General features: G+C 35.7%; 1 long non-coding RNA gene across 1 annotated transcript in view; it reads right to left on the bottom strand.

Moving 5' to 3' along the window:
* The window catches only part of LOC132429633 (uncharacterized), a 445,080-nt gene that overhangs the window by 51,941 nt on the left and 370,592 nt on the right, over positions 1-22,547 (bottom strand). The window lies entirely within an intron of this gene.

Raw genomic sequence — 22,547 nt, 5'->3', positions numbered from 1 at the left:
CAATTGGCATTAACATTTCACTGTAAAGCTCATAAAGCCCAGAGGGGATTCCCCTGATCAGGAGGCGCTAATGCAGGGAAATGCGAAAGGAACATGTAAATCACTCCCCAATTCTTTTTCGTATTTTTTCCAGGTAGTCCAGCAGAAATAATGGAGAATCTCAGGAGCAAAAAGAAATCACAGCCTTAAGGACTTAAAGGCTGCAGGGATAGTACAAGATGCAATATCTTAAAACAATAGCCAAGTATGAAGAGCAGAAAAGGCTAATGGGAGCTGAAGGCTTACAGTGGATTATTGCTAAGTGATTTCAGTTGTTGATCCTACAGCCTCAGCTATTCCAAACATTGTAACTGCAACTAAATCCATTGCACTGATGGCACTTGGTATGTTATCTTTTTTCTATTCCACTGGCACTCAAGGTCCAAGACAAATTTCTATTCATATGGCAAGGCCTCCAATATGTTTACAGCACTTCCAAAATACCTAAATTCCTCTGCTTTTTGCCATAAAGATTGAGCACTGAGGTGGCTTTACTTTCTGATATTCAAAGTTGTTACTATATAGATGATATGGCCTGTTAGTTGGCAAGTCAGAAACCTCAGCCAGCAGGAGTGAATCATAAACGCTTGTCAAAATTGAGGGACTATCTGGGCAAATTTCCTCTAGCAGTCAAGAAAAGACTACTGTCTTTTTAGTCTCAACCATCAGAAAGGAGGCCCAGCACCTTAGTGGACTCGAGAGAGTATGGTCTTATTTGGACAGTCTACTTGGTCTTCATTATCAGCTAACACACAAATTGGCATCCTTAAAGTGAGGCTCAAATCAGCAGGCTATGTGGGAAGCTCCTGGCAAGCTGCGGTGCACTCTGTACCTTTGTAGCTCCACAACTTTAATGATTCCTCTGAGATACAAGTCTCTGAGTAAGAGAGGTTTCTTCACCTCTGGCAAAGAGCTTGGGTTTTAGAATAAGGAAGAAATGAGTTACAATCCTTTTATCTTTATCTACTAGCTGCGTGGAATGGAACAATATTTAAATTCTCTGAATCTCACATTTGTCATCTAAAATATGGAGATAATGCTACCCATTGCATAAGCTTCCCTTCTTATCAAGCTCACAGCTGAGTTGGATGCTATGAATCTCCAGCTTTCCTACCTCCTACCAGCTGGTATGCCATATATACCTCCTGAATCTCAATAGGGTACCTTGACTGAACTTCTATGCTTTCATATACCTACCATGACTCCTTCCACTGGTTCCTTCCCATCAATTTGGCTCTCATGGAAATAGTAATTTTCTTCTATACGTCTATACTTCCTTCATTCTTTAAAAAAAAAAAAAAAGACCCTGATCACTCTTATCTCTGACCTTCTCTTTCCCGGAATCAATATTCTTGAAAGACATAACAGCAGTAGTAATAGCAACAATACAACAATAGAATTATTTAATGAAAAGTTACAATAAGCTAGGTGCTTTGAGGAATATGGATACATATCTTATATGCATTATCTCATTTAGATTAAAACTGAAATCTATAAAGTAGGCACTCCTTATTTCCTGGGTTAAAAAAGCAGAACCTAGTTCTGTCTGAACGCAAAGTCTATGCACCTAACCATTGGACTAAACTCCTGAACCGCCTCCTTAAAACTCACCCTTTAACCTTTCAAACTGTGGTCCCCAGACTAACAGCAATAGCATTACCTGGAAACTTGTTAGAAAGAGAAATTCTTGGCCCCCACTCCAGACTTACTGAATCAGAAACAGTAGGAGTAGGGTCCTGCAATCTTGGTTCTTATGTGACTTCGACACATCCTAGTTTGAAAATCACTGATCTAGATGTCAAAATGTCAAATAATGTCAGTTGCTTAAAATAAGGAACGTGAGCCAGGTATAAGAAATATTTAGGAAGAGATGGATGGTCCTTGGCAAAATGGAGAGCTCATGGTCTGTCTAATGGGTGCATCTCTAGTTATTTTCAGGCATTTTTGTTGCAATGAGGAAACCCAGACCCAGTATTGCCAGATGTTTAGAATTTTCAAGAAAACTTGGAAGTTTGAACTTTTATGTGAAATAGTTTCATTTTTAAATGTTGACAAAAATTATATATTTAAAATTTTTCATTGAGCTGACACGGAATGGACCAAACAAAATATAAATTTAGGCTGGAGTCTGCATAAGGACAGCTGGTCTGTGGCTTCTGCTTTAATCCCTGAATGCTGTCATTTCTTCCCTGAACACTGCACTGTTAAAACTCACCAAGGACTTCCTAGTCCTGCTGTCTTCCACTTTCTCTAACTTGCTGGTGTCCTCATCATCTTCCACTTTCTCTGGCATTTCATACCATTAACTAACTCCTCCTTCTTGAAACTGTTATCTCTATATTCGAAACACATCTCTCTCCTAGATGATACCTTACCTGTTTGTTTCTTCCCTTTCATTTCCTCTTCCTCTTTTTAACCCCCAGAGCTCAGCTGTTACTCCACAATTCCTTTCGTGTAGTTCTTCCTCAATACTCACTTCCAGATGACTCAAATCTAGAGGACCTTTTTTCCAATTTCTAGTCCTGCATTTTCAATCGCTTGTATGTATTTCCTCTAAAAATCACATTGGTACCTCAAATCCATTCAACCTAAATGGAATCATTTTCTCTTCAGAACCCACTTCTACTCCTGGGTATCCCATTTCTGATGACACCACTACCCAATTTCTTAAGGACTACACATATACCCTGTCCTCCACAAAGCCAGTGCTGACCCCTCCCTTTATCCAGCTAGATGGGGCACTCTTATTCCATGACGCCCTCAGGATATATACTTCCCCATTACATCTCTAATAATGATTAGCCCACTTGGTTTCTTTTAAGAACAACTTCGAACATAAACAAAAGGAAAAATTAACTTTATAATTTTATCTTATTCACTCAAGTACACGTTAAGTTCCCTGAAAGCAATGAGTGTACTACTATCTCCATATCCTTCACGTGCCTGAACAAAATAAATGTGCATAGGTATTTATTGAATTATTTAATTACACGGTGTTTACACAGGTGTATTCTGCATTACACAATGTCTTGACAAATATTTACCAACTTTAAACGGATTTATCTTTTTATATATCGGAAATGTTTTCTATTTAAAAGAATCCTATAGTAAATTTCTTTTTTAAAATCTGTATGGTAAATAAGCAATCACCAGATTTAACTGTTTTGTAGCTCTATTTGCTTGGTCTATTTATTTATTTTATTTGTTTATTTATTTATTCTATTAATATTTTGCTCAAACCTGGAATTTTTTTCTGTGAAAATAAATGTTAGTGCTGGTGAGGATCACACACAAAACCTGTGTCTTTTCAAGGACCAAAAGCCTTATAAAATCAAAAAAGTAAGTTAAACAAGCTCTGCGATGCCAGGCCACTGGGAAGCACTGCCCTTTCCCATCCTCTATGGCTGTGAACTGTACAGATTAGCCTGAGACATATCACATTTGTGCTCTAGAATAGTCCAATCATATTTAATATTTTCTGTCCTTTATGTATATATAAGGTATCTAATTTTACTTAGATACCGAGTAGGGCCCTATGGGGCTTCTAGGCACAAAATCTTTCTGTGTCCCCCATTTCTTTGATTACAGGAAACAGCCTTCATTCAGCCTCCATGACCTTCCCTGAGTTCCAATGGGTAGTTTCAAGCAGTTGTTAATTAGGGAAGGGAGGGGATGCGAGGGAAGGGAGGGGATGCAAGACCAGGGAGAAACAAACAGTGAAGAGTAGCCTTGGGGCAAGGTCCTGTTTCCCCATCAAGGGATACACACAACAATATCTTTGAGCTATTTTGCAGATGCTGAAACTCCCTCCAGGTGGGAGAAGTTAATGATTAATGATGGTATGCTGCCCACAAACATGTAAACCTGAGACCAGTTGGACCTAAAGGTTGATGATGCTGACTCCTACTTACCTCACCACCAACCCATCAGAAGAATGCAAAACTGTTACTGCCTTGATCATTATCACATACCCCTGACCAAAAGCCCCTGACCTATAACACCTCTCCCTATTCCCCAGGGAGGGGGACACAGTTCTTGAGGCACTAGGCTACCGTGTTCCCCCTTTGCATGGCAAAGAAATAAAGCTGTCCTTTCCCACTTCACCCAAAACTCTGTCTCTGAGATTTGATTCGGCACCGGTAAACAGAGAAGCTGAGCTTTCGGGGTCACTTATAATATCCTCTTCAGATCTAAGAAACATTGCAATCTACAGAAATGTGCAGTTGATACTCTTTCATATCATAGGAAACATCATGCTGCTGCTTCATAGACTCTACCTCAGCATTACAAACAACTGATGAATTTAAACTAAATCATTTTCTTTTGCTGGAGAATAGTAAACTCCATTGTGACTGCCCTGAAGATAAAGGCCTCAGAGTTCCTTGAAAAGGTGAACAGGAAGAAACAAAACTTGCCACTACCAAAGAGCTCAAGAGACTAGATATCGGTTTGCAAAAAAGGTCCTCAGTCTATGTGTTCATTCCACAAACATGTATTGAATTATATTACAGGAAATTCCCTGGCAGTCCAGTGGTTAGGACTCTGCTTCCACTGCAGGGAGCCTGGGTTTGATCCCTGGTGGGGGAATTAAGATCCCACAAACTGCACAGTGTGGCCAAAGAAATATTATATTACATACAAGGTATTGAACTAGATGTCATGAGGAAAGCACAAATAAGATGTGGTCCATAAACAAAAAAAAAAATAAAGAAAGGAAATGAGATACACACAAAAATCATTATAAATCAGGTAGAAGACTTTGCACATCAAAAAAGAAATACAGATAAAATGCTCTGGAAATTCAAATAGGTTTGGTTCAATGAACATTTCAATAGTGTTTACTATGCCAGACCTTTAAGGAATTTAGAGTGAAGTAGGTGAGGCAATTATATAAACTGATAATTTCAATTTCAATTCGAAGTGTTAGAAACATGCAAAGAACACCATGGAAAAATAATTTGTGAGATAAGCAGAGACATAGGACAATAAAACAGAATGAGGAAGTTGGAGAATCTAGTGTTGCTGAACCATGAGGCAAGGAGTTGCCAAAAAATAAAATAGAAAAGATAAGCAGAGGCCAGTTTAGGAAGGTCTTACACATCAAGCCAAAGAATTTAGATTATCTCATGGGAAATACGAAACCAAAGAAGGGTTGAGGGGAGATATGATAGGGAAGGAGTCAAAATGGAGAAATATTTAAAAAGTAAAGATCACACAGACATATTGGCCTTATTTATTTACTGCTTATATTTTTCTTAATTTTAAAATATATTTTGAAATAATTTCAGGCTTATAAAATGTTGCAGAAACAGGACAAAGAATACACTGTTTCCCTCACACACATTTCCAAAATGTTAACATTGTAAAAATCAAGAAAATGACATTGATAAAATATTACAATCTAATATATGGACCTTATTCAACTTTTACCAATTATCCTGCTGATGTCATTAGTTTTTGGTCCAAGATCCAATCCAGGATCATTTGTCACATTATTTTTCATGTATTTTTACTTTTCTTTAATCTGAAACAATTCAGTCTTCCTTTGTCTTTCAAGAACTTGATATTTTGAAGAGTACTGGACATTTTGTCAAATGTTCTTAACTTAGGTTTGGCTAATATTTCCTGATGAATAAATTCAGGCTATACATATCTCATAAGATTACCACAGAAGTGACAATGGGTGCTTCTCAGTATGCCATAACAGGAGGCACATGCTGTCAGTTTGTCCCATTGACTGGTAATGTTACTGTTGATCACTTGGTTAAGGTGATTCTGCCAGGTTTCTTCACTGTAAAGTTATTTTCCCTGCATAATAAGAATCTTGTAGAAGATACTTTGAGTTTAGATAAATATCCTGTGTTTCACCCATGTCCACTCATTAATGTTAACATTCATTGATGATTCTTGCTTGAAACAATTATTACTATGGAGGTTGCCAATGCTGGTTTTCTAATTCCTTCATTCCTTCCATACTTGTTCGTTGGCATTCTCCAGTAAAGAAGAGCTTTCTCTTCTTCTTCATTTGTTTATTCATTCATCCACATATTTTTACCAGTATAAACACATGGATTTTCATTTTATTGTATGGGTTATAATCTGTTACTATATTTAATTACTTTGTTGCTCAAATTGTCCAAAATTTGGCCCATGGGACTCTCTTCAAGTTGGCCCCTGTGTCTTTTTGAAATATCTTCATTAAGTTTTGAGCATTTTCTTACTTCCTGGCAGAGTAAGATGTTCCAGGCTCATCTTGTACTTTTTTTCTTTGTCCCAGCCTTGGAATCAGCCATTTCTCCAAGGAGCCCAGTTTCCATTTGGTAGAGAACAGTATTTAGAAACCAAAATTTGAGGCCTAGTTGTGCTCATTATTACTGAGCATCACTGCTTCTAGGCCACCTTAGCAGACAGAGCAAGAAATTATACATATTATATATTATATATATAATATTATGAATGTATATGTGTACATAGAGAGAGACAAAGAGAGACAGATTGAAAGAGGTCCTATTGACCTCTCTCTTTTGTGTATTATTCACAGTATAATTATTTATTTATTCAATCTTCAAAAACCCATAAAGTGGTTTTGAAATTGCTAACTCATAGCCCTGTAACAAACAAACAAAACAAAAACACAAATACCTAACTAAATGTTCATCTTTTTACCATTAACCTTAGTGAATATATTCAAATCTTGGGTTTTCAAAGTTAATTAAGTCTTTTCTCTCTCTCTCCTTCAAGGTGCTTATATCATTCATTTGTAGTAGTTAGGCTAATTTGTTAGTTTATGTTCCATTTTGGTTTAATCATTTTTTTTTTTTTTTTTTTTTTTTTGCGGTATGCGGGCCTCTCACTGCCGTGGCCTCTCCCGTTGCGGAGCACAGGCTCCGGATGCGCAGGCTCAGCGGCCATGGCCCACGGGCCCAGCCGCTCCGCGGCATGTGGGATCCTCCCGGACCAGGGCACGAACCCGTGTCCCCTGCATCGGCAGGCGGACTCTCAACCACTGCGCCCCCAGGGAAGCCCGGTTTAATCATTTTTATGTTTATGTTTATGTTCCACTTTGGTTTCAATTATTTATTACTGAATGTGAAATATTAATGTGCTTCTAAAATTCAGAACTACATAAAAAAGTATTATCAGAAAAGAGTTACTCTCCCTCTACTGTTTTTATTCCAACATAATCATCCTTTGTAAATAACCAATACCATTAATGTCTGACTTATTCTTCCTATTTTGACTATTGCACAAATAAGGCAATACATGTATATGTGTTTATTTCTCCTTTTTTACATGAAAAATAGCATATTATAAGTATCCTTTGGCACTTTGCTTTTTTCACTTCAACAGTATATCCTGGAAATAACTCTATATTAGTTCATAAAAATCTTTCTCATTTTTTCTGACACCTGCATTGCAGTCAGACAGACTTTTTAAAGGTTTACAATGACAAAGACTTCTGTTTACAGCCATAATAGAGTACCTGGTACTGGATAAGACCAAATGCCATAAACAACTATAAAACTGGGTAAAACATATGAAGCAATACTTCAGATTCTGGACAATAGGCAATGCAAGACTGTGATTCCCTAAGAAAACAGAAACCTATGAGGTGAGCCACACAATTTCTCTGATTTTCTGCCTGGAGTTACTTTCTGATCTGAGAAAGTAGTAGAGGACAAATAATGAACAGTGGTCTCTCTGATCTGAAGAGGATGATGTCAGAATTCTGAGCTGCTAAAGGAGGTGAAATTTGCAGAGCACGGTACCAGAGAAGAGAAATCTTAGAAGAGAAGTGGCTCCAGAAATTTGTGTAGGATTTCTCTCAAGTCTTTGGTTTAATAAAATGCTTCTCATGAAGAAAGAGAGAGAGTGAGAAAGAAAGGAAGAGAGAGAGAGGAAGTTTGCAATGCCTGGCATAAAATAGCTACTGGGGAACTGTAAGCTGAATAGATTCTAGAGGTGGCCATGTGCTGCGAGATATGTTATCTGACCAGCCAGAGGGGAGAGACAATACTCAACACCAGGAATTCAAATTGAGGACCTAGAAAAGCCATGCCATAGAAATAGAGCTATCCTGTCTGTAGAATAATGGCTACTCTAGTCCTGCTGTAACAAAGCTTTAGAAATAAGCCTTGAAAGGATTATGCTCACCTATCAGTAAATTACCTGCCAGAACAAACCCAGTACTATTTAAAGGAGGATAACAAAATCCAAACTCTCAAAATGAATAGTCCATAGTATTCAGCATGCAATCAAAATTTACTAGTCATGTAAAGAAGAAAAATGTGACCTATAACCAAGAGGGGAAGCCAAATCAACACAAGAAGATCCAAATGTGTCAAAATATTAGAATTAACTAATGAAGATTTTAAAACAGCTATTATAAATATGTTTAAGAATTTCTTAAGTTGAACATAATTAGTGAAACAGATGGGAAAATATTAAGAAAGGGAAGTGCAAAAAGACACAAACAGAAATTTAAGACAAAAAATTTAATATACAATATTTTAAAGAACTGCTGAATGGGCATAACAGGAGATGGATACTACAAAAAAAAAAAAATCCAAGAATTTGAAGATGCAGGAAAATATCTCATGGTCTAATATATATGTTATTGAAGTTTTAAAAGCAGAGTAAAAAAAGATTAGGATAGAAAAATATTTAAAGAGATAGTGGCTAAATTTTTTCCAAATATGATGAAAAATATAAAACCAGAGATCTAAGAGTCTCAACAAACCCCACACAGAATAAATACAATGAAAGCTATACTCAGGCACATCATAGTTATATTAATGGAAACCAGAGATGAATCTTAAAAGCAATCAATAAAATAGACACATTTCATAATGGGGAACAATAAGAAGAATGATCACTGACTACTCATCAGGAACAAAGTAATCCAGAATACAGTGAAATGATATCTTTGAAGTGCTGAAAGAAAATGAAAAAAATCCTCACGTTCTGCAATTCTATATGCAGCAAAAATATTATTCTAAATATGGAAGCATAATAAAGTCATTTTCTCGTAAGAAAATTTGAGAGAACTCATCACTAAAAGACCTTAACACAAGATATATTAAAAAAAGAAAAAGTTCTTTAAGCTGAAGAAGGATGATACAAAACGGACCCTCAGATCTACACTAGAGAATGAAGAGTGCCAGAAATAATAAATAGGTAGATAAATAATTTTTTTCCCTCATATCTTAACTTCTTCAAACTTTTTAAAAACAAAATAATAACAATGTAATTTGGGGTTTATAGCATGTGTAAAAGTAAAATGTATAACAATAATGGCACAAAGAATAGGCAGTGGTAAATGGAAGTATACTATTGTAATGTTCTTACATTATATGTGTAGTGTCAAAATATTAACTCATACTAGTCTATGCGATAAATTAAGGATTATATATTGTAATACTTAGCGCAACCACTAAAATATAAATTTAATAGAGGTGTAAAAATAGAATTCTAAAACATATTCAGTTACTCCAAAAGAAGGCAAGAAAGGAAAAGAAAAAACACCATCATCATCATTAATAACAACAACAAAGATGGGACACATAGGAAACTAAGTTAGTCTTACTACAGAATATCAAATCTTACTCTACCACTGACTAGAATAAAGGAAAAAAGAGAATCATGGGATGCTAAACCAGAGAGGAAAATAAATGTTAATGAATAAGAACAAGTCTAGACCTAAAATCTAAGAATTATTTCTTCATTTGAATTTGTAAATTTGTCAATTCAACTAATATACATGGGTCACCTACTCCGTGCCAAGCATAAGAAAATCACTGTTCAATAAAACAGGGTCAGTTCCCTTAAGTTGCAGACTACCTAGTTGAGAAGACAGACAATAAACAACTGGCTACAGAATTCTGTGATAAAAGCTGTAAATAATTCTTCTGAGAGAAGAGGAGAAATGTCAAGAGAATAACAAAATGTCTTATTAAAGCATGCCTAGAATATTTAATGAAATGTCCAAATAACACTCTTTACTTATCAAGCCTACAAAAAATAATAACAATAATTCAAAGCAGCGTCAGCAAAGGTTTGGAGGAAAGGTACTATTCTTCATAGTGAGTTGGAATATAAATTGGTACAATAATTCTGGAAAGTGAACGGGAAATATCTATAAAAGTTCTTGGAAATACAGTTAACCATTGATGCAGTAACTTTACTTATAGAAATATATCCTAAAGAAGTAACTAGAGATGAACATAAATGTATGTATGGGAATGTTTATTACAATTTTATTAATCATAGTGAAATAACCTATACATCCTTAAATAGTGAAAAGACATAATAAATAATATTCATGTTTCCTGTTAAGGTGACCCAGTGATTTTATATTTACAACATACTTCTTCTGTTCTAAATGCCCAGGAATAATAGTTACTATATGAAAGGGGAAAAACAAAAGGTATAGCTGGGATCTGAAACAATATAAACATCTTTGTGGATCAGAAATGAAACAAATATTCAATTCAGTAAAAAGAAGATCTACAAAGATTACCTTATCACTAGGAATTGAGTCAACCTGAGTGCTGGTTCTACAGTTAGATTTTTAAACCCTCTGTATTAAAACAGAGAGGGAGAAATAAAATATGGTTTTAAGACCTGATTCTGGACTAGAAGCCCAAGAAGCCAAAGAGGGGACAACCACAAAATTCCATGCAAGACTTACTTTCCATGAATTTATACTGGTAGAAATAAATAAACAAATCAACAAATGAGGGAGAAGGGAAAGCTCTTCCTAATAGGAAAATGCCAATTAAGAAAGTGTAGAAGAAATGAAGAAATGAGAAAACCACTAACTGGCAACCTCCATAGTAATAATTGTTTCGAACAAGAATGATCAACGACTGCCAAAATTAGTGAATGAAAGTGGGTAAAACAGGATATTTATCTAAACTCAAAGTATCTTCTACCAGATTCTAACTAATTACTCAGAAAAAATAGTATGTTTACACTGGAGAATCTAGAAGCTACGTTAATCAAGTGAACGAAGTTAGCATGATCAGTGGTTGGACAAATATTTTAGACACCTTCTGAAAGGTACTGAGAAAGACATAACCCTTTTGTAGTTCTTCTGCCAGAAATGTATAATATGAATCTAATCATAGGAGACACCAGAAAAACCCAAATTAAAACTATTTTATAAAATAAATGTTCTCTGATAGAAAAAGCTTTTAAAGAACTGGCCAAGATAAAGTTAAGTATGCAGTCAGACACATGGCAGTAAAAGTGAAAATTATTAGAGATAAAGAGAAAATCTTAAGAGCTGCATGAGAGAAAAAGCTGATTAACTACAATTAAGATAAGCAGGTTCTCCTCAGCAATAATAGAGACCAAAAGACAACAGAATATATGTTGACAATGTCAAGAGAAAGTAACTACTAAATTACAAGTTGATATACAGCTAAATTATCATGCAAAAGTGGGAGTACTTGCATACAAATACCAAGATAATTTAATAATCAAGACCCTTACCAAAAAAAAATTATTAAAGGATACAGATAAGCAAGAAGAGTGAACTCAGAGGAACACATAAGTTCATGGATCAATGGTGAGCACATAAATTAACAAAATATATCATGAATTTAATATGCCATTGATTTTAAATAAAAATTAATTTTTATGTTCAAATAAGGGTAACAAATTGAGACACTGGAGTGTTCAATTAATTAAAAGTACATTAAGGTCCCTGTCATTTTTCAGAGAGAACCATACTTAATAACTTCCAATTTCTTAGAGTAATTTATATATTATTGTATATGCCAAGAAGATAACCAATAAAAAATAGAAATACAATCAACACATTCCAAACCAGCACAAGAAAAATAAAAAGCAAATATAGAGGCATTTTAAGTACAATAGGAGAAAAATAATGGGAGGATAAGGTAGAGAGAAAAAGGATAGTTAATAAAAAAATTATGTCCTAAAATGAGAGAATATATCTAAATATTTTGGGACCTACAATAAATTCAAATGAACTAAATTTACCTATTTAAAACAGATACCAGACTGGACAAAATAAATGTTCATAATGATAGTTAATATTTATTGACTGGCTAGTCTCTAGATGCTTTACAAGAATTAAGTTATTGAATCATCACAATAGTTTATGAGGTCTTATACTATCATTGTATCCATTTTATGGATCAGGAAATTGAGGCTTAGAGAAGTTAAATAAATTGCCTAAGAACACATAGCTAGTGAGGAGGCGTGGCTGTGTTTTCCACCCACATAGTCTCACTCCAGAGTCCATATCCTTAGTGACCGGTCCATTCCGTAACGACTCAATATAGTCATATGATCAAATGTTATATATGTATTAAAGGTTATGCTATAGAAGAATCTTTATGGACATAAAAAATGCTGGCATAAATATTTTAAATGAAAAAAGTATGTTACAAAAGAATATATACTAATGATACTCAAAGTTTGTTTACACACACACACACACACACACACACACAAATACCATCAAAATATATTTGTAATTACCTCTGAATACTGTGATAGTAGGTGACATTTATTTTGTTCTTTATATATTTCTATATTTTTCACAACGAATAACACGGTATATCATTTTTATTAAACCTTTCTTTAATGAGCCTTGTACAGTGCCTGGCACAAAGTATGTGCTTCATTAATGTTCAAAAAAGAGAAGCAAAAACCAAAAAGTCCTCTCATTAAGGCTGAGTGCAAGTTAGAGAACTGGGGATACTGTGTTACCTGACTATCAACACTCAGATTCCAGGGACAAATAAACTGCATACTTCCAAGAAGATACATACTTGCATACTTCCAAGCAGTACATGGCAATACATGGCAAAGACCTGAAATCCTTACAAGATGCCCTCCTGTATTACTTTCAGGATCTGAGTTTTGGATCCAACCTAAACTGTGGCTTCAGAAGATGCCTGAAAATAAAGGACTTAATGGCTTTAGCTGTAGCAATATAGTAAAATACCAGCACTAAAATAGAACATAGGGCCTAGGAATATCAGAGCTGCATGTATACTCATGGAAATTGCCACCTAGAGACTAACTCCCTCCCTTTTATACATCAGAGAAAAAGACCCACAGAAGCAAAAAGATTTTCTTCCAATCTTACACAAAGTTTCATAGAAGAACACACACTGGAATTCAGTTTTCCTATCTCAGATAAAGAAACTGAGGCTTATTGGGGTTGAATTACTTGGCCCAAATTACTCAGCTACCAAGAGGCAGGAACAGGGTTCTAATTTGGTTTAATTAGATTCCAAAATGCATCCTCTTTCTGAATTATAATCAAATAAACAACTCTTCAATTGTTCAGTGGAACATTATTTGATTGATAAATCTGTCAAATATTTATTCAATCATTTTTATTCACCTATCACCTCTATCTTACTAGCACTAAAGGAGAAATTATTTCTTCTTTTATGCTTATTTTCCCTGTTACTTGAAAATATATTTTTTAAATTATTGTGATTTGGATATTATTCCATTAAGAATTTTCCTTGTGATCTCTTTCCTTTATTCTTAGTTTTCTGTGACTTACTCTCTGAAAGACCCAATACTTTTACAAAGCAGGTGCTGTGTCATATAATTGCAGTTCTCCTTTTAAAATTTAATTTTGCTTCTATCCCCTTGTTATTTTTTTTGCTGTCAACACTACACACAAATGCATAGCAATAGTAGCACTCACAGCTTGGCAATAGCCCTTTGCCTGCAAGGCTAATGTTATTTTCCTGCTTCCCTGTAGCCCCTGATTAAACATATTTAGAATATACTTGTATAACCCCCCTACATGAAAGGGGAATTTTGTGTGGTAGTGACTATTATTTTTCAGTAGATAGTTTCTAAATGCTATTAGCTTGATATTTCTAACCAGGCTTAGACCTAGATGAAAAATCCTAACTGAAGGTAGCAGGAGGTCATCTTCCCTTGGAGGTTTCCAGGAAATGCCTTTTTCCATTGTCAGTTCTGTACATGGTGAGCATCCAGGCAAGGAGACTACATACTATTCAGCTCCTGTATTTTCATATTTGCTTCACCTTTGTGATGTGGAAATATGTATGGTAAAAAAGAAAGTATGCATTCATCTAATGAGTGAGATCAAAATAGATTTTACTTTTCAAATACATTTTGTTAGTTCTTTAGATGTAAAGGAATTAACATTTGTTTATAATGTCCTAGGACCTATTCTAGGTACTCTATGATCTCAGTTTATTCCTCACAAATATCTTACAAGGTACCATCAACCCATTTTCATATGAAGCTCAGAGTGGTCAAGTAACGTGTCCAAGGTCACACAGGTAAGAGATGACAAGAGTCTGAATGCAAACCCGAGTCTCTTGTGCTCTTTACACTGAAGCACACTTCTCATCACAATGTAAATATGTTAAAGTAATCAAGTGTAGGAAAAAAATGCAATGAGAATTACACTCTTTATTCAGCCTGCCACATTGCAGTTACTAAGGAAATACTAAATCAGTTAGTTGTTCTAGGAATGAACCACTTACTTTACAATTTTTAAGATATACAATCTGCCTTTTTAAAAGCATTGAAAGGCTTTAGAAATCTATCCCTTTTCTAACATAATTATCTGGCTCTGTGTGTCTGTGTATGTGTGTGTCTGTGTGTGTGTGTGTGTGTGTGTGCGTGCGTGCGCATGTGCACATGCACACACGCATGTTGCGGGGGCATTGACTTACAGGCACATAGGCATGTCTGTGTGAACATGTATATTCAGCTATTATTGTCAAGTAAAAATCATTTTCCAGCAACAAATGCAGAAATTTATCTGGGAGATAAGGAGATAGAAGGATAGGAAGAAACGTGAACCACATTTGGGGAACTGCTGGCAAAGTAAAAATCCTGATGATTAAAAAAAAAAAGAAAAAAAGGGAGAACACAAAAGACACTTCAAAGCAAGTGCATCAAGTTACTATGGCAACCCGAGAATGTGGGTTTAAATTTATATGTCTCCATTGTTCCAGCAGAGATTCTAAATGACACCCTAGTGGCCTGATACAGTCGATGCAACTCCCTGAATGCTCTCGCTTGTTACTCCAGAGTGCTTTAGGCATTGAGAAGGAATAGGATCACAAACACTTGTCAGTTCCAGCCTCCCCAGTCCCTCTCAAGCAAAGAGGCTTGTTTCTTCAATCTGGAGACATAGCACTCTCATTTCCAGAGTCAGTCTGGACCAAGCCTGGAAGAATACTAGCATTCTCATATTCACCTACGGCTGAAAATAGCAGGCATTTACCTTACTGACTTAAGTTCAAGATGCAATGTGCCTGGAATCAGCGCTGAGCACTCACTTGCTATCCCAAATCCCTCTTTGTTTTCCTGCTAGGACAGAAGTCTGCACTGGTTCCCAGGCAAATCAGCCAGAGTCCCAAAACTGCCATTCAACATTGTCATTGTTATTAATACCACCGTCAGCCACAGTAGTCTAGTATTAAAAATAAAAACATTTATTGAAAGTATGTTACATTTGTTACCTGTAATACCAGTAACAAATCCCAAAGTAGGTGTTATCTACAGGTTCTCAATTAATGGGTTTTTTGTTTGTTTGTTTTTAAATTTATTTATTTTATTTATTTTTGGCTGCGTTGGGTCTTCATTGCTGCGCGAGGGCATTCTCTAGTTGCGGCGAGCAGGGGCTACTCTTCGTTGCAGTACGCAGGCTTCTCGTTGCGGTGGCTTCTGTTGTTGCAAAGCACGGGCTCTAGGTGCACGGGCTTCAGTAGTTACAGTACACAGGTTCAGTAGCTGCGGCACTCGGACCCTAGAGCGCGCGGGCTCAGTAGTTGTGGCTCAGGGGCTCTAGAGCACAGGCTCAGTAGTTGTGGCGCACGGGCTTAGTTGCTCCACGGCATGTGGGTTCTTCCCACACCAGGGCTTGAACCTGTGTCCCCTGCATTGGCAGGCAGATTCTTAACCACTGTGCCACCAGGGAAGCCCTCAATTAATGTTTTGATTAGTATGTTACACATATATGGACATTGCGGTTTCAAGAAGTTAGGTGACTTTTCCAAGGTTCCAAAACAGAGCCAAAATTTGACTCCAGATCCAATGACAAATCCTATGCCAGGAGGATTTCTCTTATTACATGAAACCTCAGGTTGTGGTCGGGTCCATGTTCTAACACAAACACCCTTACAAAAACACAAGACACTGACTACTATGGCTTCTTGGAGGCTCCTGCTGCCATACCCCCCATTTACCGCACTGGGCAGGCTGAGATATCAGGAACAGCAACTCCTGTCCAAATTAAGTTCAAATTAGCCATGCTCCCTTTACCTCTCAACATTAGATTACTGATTGAGAGAGGAGGCTGCTCCTGGACTCATTACTTTACTGGAACTCCACTGGTTTCTGCTTCTCACTCTCACTGGCCTTCAGGGAAAGGGAATAGGAGGAGGATGATGTTTTGAGCATCTATTATGTGGTGTGTACTATATTAGGCCTTTTGAATATAGTCTCTCTGAATTCCCCCCCTAAAAGTCTATGGGCTAATTATTTTCATTCATATTTTACAGATCTGACAACTAAGAATCAGCAGATAATTACCCAGGGTTACACAGTTAGTAATTATTAAAGTCTAACCAAGTCTCTTTGACCCTAGTCACTTGCCTTTTTCCCCTTATACCCTGGAATGCCTCTCAATCCAGCCCGTCCAAATTGTAACAATCTCTAGAGCTAGAAGGGACCAGAATATCATCAATTTTAAGTGACGTAATTAGTTGTTTTTATGAAAGTACCATTAAAAGCAATAAAAACAGAGGAAACTGTAGGCGTTAGCTGAATAAATAGAAACAAATTTATGTAAAGCCCTATATACTCAATACCTAATTCAGGACAAGAAGACTTTTGATAAAAGAGATCTTCTCTTTTTGTAGGGATGGGTCAGCATAGATTAGGGGTTTCTATTAAGCCAGGGTTCATTCTTTGTAATAAATGAGCTCACATTTTGTAGTGAAGCAAGGTAACTACTAAGGGAGCCAGTAATTGCAGTTTTGGTGTGACTATTTCTTGAAACCACCAGTTTTCTCTAGCTAAGACTGGTTGAAGTCATGAATGGAGATTAACTGCAACTCACACTGTCCGTTTCCCTCATTCTGTACAGCAAAGGTTGGTTCTTTCTTCAGAGTAGAATATTTAATCACTGCCCATCTTCCATGTCACAAAGGTAACAGCATTGGGGCATAAATTAATACACATAATTAAATTTTTAATATTAACTTGTATTAGAATTTAGGCCACTATTTTCCTTATTACACTTCTGCAATATGAGCTTCTTCATAGAAAAATAAAAGCAAATTACCAGTTTCCAGTAGAACAAAATGTGAATAGAATAGATTTAACAACTATACTGTGTTATCATAGCAACCAAAGTTTAAAAAAAAAAAAAACTGACGTGATAAAAAAATGACACACGAACAAATGCATCAAGTTGTTATGGCAACTGGGGAACGTGGGTTGAAATTTATGTATCTAGAATCCAAGAGAATATTCTAAGGAAGTAAAATAAACATTTGCTTATTAAAATATCCCCCAAATAGTACTTATCTATTAGCATTAAATGTTTTCATTACTTTGTCTGCTTTTTCTTTTATTTCCAATGGGTGATTTTAAATTGGGAGCATTTGTATTTTCAGTTCAGCTTGTTTTCTGGCATCAATACACCAAGATGCAATTTAGTTTGCAGAAAATGGTGCAAAAGCCAATTTCAAAATAGCATCCTCGATCATGTTTAGGTTTCTTTTACTTTTTAAATCTTCTTTTAAAAAAACGTCTATTCTATCTGCTTTTTATTCTTAAAGAAGAAGCTCTCCCTTACTTGATGAATCAAATTCATTATGTTTTTTACCTGGCTTCGGAGGTCTCCCTCTTAGGCTGGGTGTGGGTTGAAGAATTACATAATAAATTTAGATATTTAGAAAGCCTTCTGATATTTTAAACACACACACACACACATAAACAGACCCACACTTCTTTTAGCAGCACAACTAGTTGTTGTGGACTGAATTTTCTAGTGGCATGCCTCAATTTTCCACATCACTTTGCTTATGCTCAGGTAGAGTATCTCACTCTGAGCAGGAAAGGAGAGATTTTCTCATGACTCCATGCATTTTTCTAATGATTTTTCCCACTGCCACTCACACTTTTCCCTCTATCCTTCTGTCTACTTGGTCGGTTCTTAATCATCCTGTAAAATGTAGTTTGGAAGTCACTTTCTATGGTCTACCCATTTGATCCAAGTGTCCCTGTACATACTTATAGACAAGTGCCATAATTCTCATCAAAACCATATAATTAACACCATCATCATAACAGCTGTTACTTATTAAGCATTATCTATAGTCTAGTGACTCTGCTAAGTACTTCTCAAGTAGCATTTCATTAAATCTTCACAAAAATTCTATAAGGTAAAATGGTAAAAAATTTTACAAAGTAAGGAAAACTGAAACCCAGTGTTTAAGTCACTTGGTTTAATCACGCACTGAGTAAGTTACAGAAAAGAGACTTGAATCCATATCAATGAAACATCAAAGTCCTTGTTCTTTATCACTTAGCCAGTCACTGAAAAATTATCTTTGGTTTGTCTCCCCTTTAGACTGAAACCTCTGGTAACTCCCCTGTGTCTACACTGTAGTTGTATGAATAAATAGCTTGTCTTTGCTGTCTCTTGTACTGACCAACAGAAACATAATGTGAACCACAAATGTCAGACATATAAAAAATTTTAAATTTTCTAGTAGATACATTAAAAAAGTAAAAAGAGAGAAGTAAAATTAATTTTAAAGTAGATTTAACTTATTAACCCAATATGTTAAAAAAATTACCTTTTCTACATATAATCAATGCAAAAATTATTGAGATATTTTACATTTACATTTCTTAGTAGTCAGTACTAATTCTTTAAAATCTACAGTGTATTTTATATGTACTTGACATCTCAATTCATGTGCTTATGATTATCACATTGGACAAGGCAGGTTTAACCCATGCCTGATAAGTACACATGCAAAGAGTGCTCAATATAGTTTTGTTTAATAAATAAATAAAATAATAAATAATATAATAAATAAATACAATGAAAAGAAATGGAGAATTGCTGATTTGCATTATAGAAAGATCTAATTCACCTACGTGGAACCCTTAAAGGTCTGTCTGCAGAGAAGTTAAAAGTGTCTATTTTCAAAAAAAGCATGCACAGGTATTAATGAATGCATATTGTGATAATTCCAGGATTACTGCCACTCACTGACCTATTATGGAGAATTGTCTGCTTAGCTCAGTCAGCTCAAACTTTAGCCCCCCAATTTTAGATCACACTATATTAGTCTTGGGCTCCAGGTTTAACTTCATTATATATTTCATTTTCAAAGCTCCTTTAGATCACTTTAATCAATAACTATTAAAAGTACATTAAGAATACACATTTTTAAATTATACCAAATCAAATCAGCACATATATATATATAATTATTTTTAAAGCATATCCCAAAGTACGCCACGTAAAGGCTATTTAAAGCAGGATTTTTTGAACCCATGGATATTTTTGATACTGTGGTGATAATACTGGTAGAAATAATCAACATTTTTAAAAGCCATTAATATGATAACTGTAGTATCTTTTACACTCAAAAAACTAACCATGGAATCACATCTCAATGATAATATTGAGTATTACTAAACCTGACCTTGGTGGGACGAAATCTTTAAAATAAAACTGACAATTGCTAAAATGGCACATAATAAAATTATTCTTGACTTAAACTGAAGAAATTTAGATCTATAAAATTTGACTAGGGAAAACTGACATAATAGGAAAAATGGCACATGCTCACAAACAACAACAGCAGCAATTCACCATGACAGAAGCTATAATCTGTACAATTTTACATGGACAAAAACAAAGATCAATGAGTCAAATGTTTGTATTAAAAGTTATGTGGAAAAAAAGGACCCAAGTTAAAATAACTTCATTAAAATAAGAATAAAATGTAAAAGGTTATAAATGGAGGTGGGACTTCTAGAATAGTGAAGTGCTCTCTTTACAAAGCCATGATAAAACTAGACAAAATTGCTGAAAATGACTGTTTCAAGAATATGGAAATTGACCAAAGGCATACAACAAGTTGAGAAATGCTTATTTATACAAAACTACTCAACATGAGATAAGAACAGTAGAATTTAGTTACCACTCTGGCCTGGGCCTACTCCCATCTCTACTCCTCCCAGTTCAGTTAGTTTACTAGTGCTAGCAGAATGGGAAAAGTTATTTAAAAACAAAAAACATTATCTTTGCCACCCAAAGGGAATCACTTGATTTGGAATGGAACATGAAAAAAACCCACACTCAGTGACATTGGCAGTAATGGCAGCAATGTCTGTGGCAAGTAAACAGCGAAAGCCAGTAACTCAGATAACCTGAGGCTGTGGTACTGGCTCTGGTATGCAAAACACCAGGAGACTTGACAGAAGTCTAATAGGAAGATTCAAGGAAATGAGATAGCGATAGAGGGGCTTGAAAAGCGATTCATGCAATCTTGGCTGACGGGAAAGCCTCGTAACAGTTTCCGATGTTACCGAGAGCCTATCTTGGGTCCACCCACACCTGCACAGTAAAGCCAATCTACTAACACCAGTTTGTGGTGAAAGAAAGTGTAGCATTTATTGCAGGGCACCAAGCAAAGAGTTCAAGTTCAGCTAGTGCTCAAAAAGCCTAAACTCCCCGATGGGTTTCGGCAAAGCATTTTTAAAGGCAAGGTGAAGAAAGGGGAGTTTCAGGTTATGTGATCAGCTCGTGCACAGTTCTCTAATTGGCTGATGGTGAGGTAATAGGGCAGTGTCACAGGGGTTAACATTATCAATCCTTAGGCTCCAGGAGGCCTGGGGACTGTGTGCTCATGGTCATCAAGTAGTTAACATCTTCCATTTGGTGGGGGGTTTCAGGTCTGTAAAACAACTCAGGAAATGTGCATCAGATACTGTTACCTCGGTACTTCAGAGAGGAGCTAAAGCAGAGGATATGGGGGAGGGGTCTGTCCCCAGGAAGGCCCCTGAGGGTCTTGCTCAGCTACAAGGGGAGACCAGAGAGGGCCCTAGTCTTTCCACACATCCCTGCCTGAATAGAGAGCACAATTGCAGAGGAGATATGAGAGTGCCTGAAGAAAGTACAAATTGGCATTGACTTGTAAACTGCTGGAACTTTGAATGGACTGCCCAGCCCAAACACAGATCCATCAGTGGAGGGTAGAAGCCTTACTGACAATGTATTTAGATACAAATTCTGACCAAATATTGGGGTGATCTACTGGAAGCTAGGCTTTAAAATAAAAATAAGACTTAAAAAACCTAAGGTGAGTTTATACATATATGACAACAAAAGCCCAATTCTTAAAAGAAACAGTTGATAAATTAGGCTTTAACAAAATTTAAAATTTCTATTCTATGAAAGCCTATTAAGAAAATAAAAGACAAGCCACAAATTAAGAGAAAATGTTTGCAAATCACGCATCCAACAAAGGACTTGAATCCAGGATATATAAAGAAGTCCCCAAACTCAGTCATAGAAATGGACAAGTGACTTGAACAGTTACTTCACCAAAGAAGATATAAAAACAGCAAAGGATCACATGAAAAGATGCTCAACGTCATTATCCATCAGGAAAAGCAAATTAAAACTCGATAAGACACCACTGCCTACCTACACACCTATTAAAATAGCTGAAATTTTAAAAACTGACAATAGCTAGTACTTGTGAGGATGCAGAGCAACTGCATCTCTCACACCTTGGTAGGTGGAACACAAAACGGCACAATCATCTGGGAAGAGTTTGACAGTTTCTTATAAAGTTAAACATACATTTACCAAATGACCCAGAAATCCCATTCCTGGGTATGTACTCTAGAGAAATGAAAATTTATGTTTACATAAAACCTGCACGTGACATTTTATAAATGCTCTATTCATAATCACCCAAACTGAAAAAACACAAATAGCCTTCAATGGGTGAATGGATAAACAAACTGTAGTACATCCATTCAATGTAATGCTTCTTAGCAATTTAAAAATTCAAACTATTGATACACACAATAATGAATGTATCTCAAGGCATTATGCAGAGTGAAAGAAGCTAGCCTCAAAAGATTACAAAGTATGATTCCATTTATATAATATTTTTGAATAGACAAAACTATAGCAATGGGGAATAAATCAATAGTTGCTATGGACTAGAAGTAGGGAGATGGTATGATTATTGAGGGCTAGCTTAAGGGAGTTTTAGGGATAATGGAATTGTCCTGTATCTTGATTATGGCAGTGGTTATATATGTTAAAATTCATAGAACAGTATAGCAAAAAAGTCATCTTTACTTTATGATGATTTGAAAAATTAAAATAAGAAAACTGTCATTAAATTATATATCACAGTGGATTTTATGGTATATAAATTATACTTCAATAAAGCTGTTAAAGAAATAAAAGTTAG

Source organism: Delphinus delphis, chromosome 8 (assembly GCF_949987515.2).
Source record: "Delphinus delphis chromosome 8, mDelDel1.2, whole genome shotgun sequence".
Classification (NCBI taxonomy): Eukaryota; Metazoa; Chordata; class Mammalia; order Artiodactyla; family Delphinidae; genus Delphinus; species Delphinus delphis.
This window is presented reverse-complemented; position numbering and strand designations above follow the sequence as displayed.